Source organism: Bison bison, unplaced genomic scaffold (genome assembly GCF_000754665.1).
Source record: "Bison bison bison isolate TAMUID 2011002044 unplaced genomic scaffold, Bison_UMD1.0 scf7180017616890, whole genome shotgun sequence".
In the NCBI taxonomy this organism is placed as follows: Eukaryota; Metazoa; Chordata; class Mammalia; order Artiodactyla; family Bovidae; genus Bison; species Bison bison.
In genome coordinates this window covers 1-696 of record NW_011446134.1, presented here as the reverse complement: position 1 = coordinate 696, position 696 = coordinate 1, and the positions used below count along the sequence as shown (strand labels likewise).

The window sequence follows — 696 nt, the reverse complement described above, 5'->3', positions numbered from 1 at the left end:
TGTGCTCTTCCGATCTCTGAAAGACTTTGTCTTCCAAGATCAACAGCCTCCCCCCCAAGCCCTCTGATCTGTTCTCTGGTCAGAATTGGGGGCTGGAGTAAGGACTTCCAAGTGCCCCTCTAGGACATCGTAATGGGTATTCCTATGGCTTACCCAGATGAGGAGTCAAGCTGGTGACAGGGGTGACGTTCAGGCCTGGAAGGGATCAGAAAGACAGCAGTCAGGCATATCAGGACCTCAGCCAAGGGAACAGGATGCTCCCGGCCCTGGATCCTCACCTGTGTTCTTCGGGAGCTTACAGGGAAGTGGGGGTCTCTCCGATTTCTTTCCTGAGGAGGGAGGAACGGTTGCTCAGGCTCAGAGCAGGACCAAGCCAGCACTGGGTCTCTGATACCCCCAGCCCCAGCTCACCTGCCCTGGGAGGTCTTGGTGGAGCCATCCAACCTGGAGAAGAGAAGCTCAGAGTCAGGGCTGGTCCAAGGATGGGAATGGGGTGGAAGTCAGTGATGCAAACAGGAGTGAGATTGCAGTGGAGGGTTAGGGATGGGGTTGTGCATGAGAATGGCTCTGGACTTAGGGATGGGGACAGGGTTAAGATGCAGTGACCAGGGACTTCCTTTGTGGTCCTCCCAATGCAGGGGGCCTGGGTTCAATTCCTGGTCAGGAAACTAGATCCCATAAAAGAAAGAAAAAGGT

General features: G+C 54.9%; 1 long non-coding RNA gene across 1 annotated transcript; it reads right to left on the bottom strand.

Moving 5' to 3' along the window:
- Nucleotides 1-152: 152 nt before the first annotated feature.
- On the bottom strand, nt 153-635 carry LOC104982683. Its single transcript, XR_824545.1, has 3 exons — nt 412-635; nt 279-329; nt 153-195 (listed from the first exon to the last, which is right to left on the bottom strand). It is a non-coding gene; the product is annotated as an uncharacterized LOC104982683 (long non-coding RNA).
- Between the last annotated feature and the right edge of the window lie 61 nt (nt 636-696).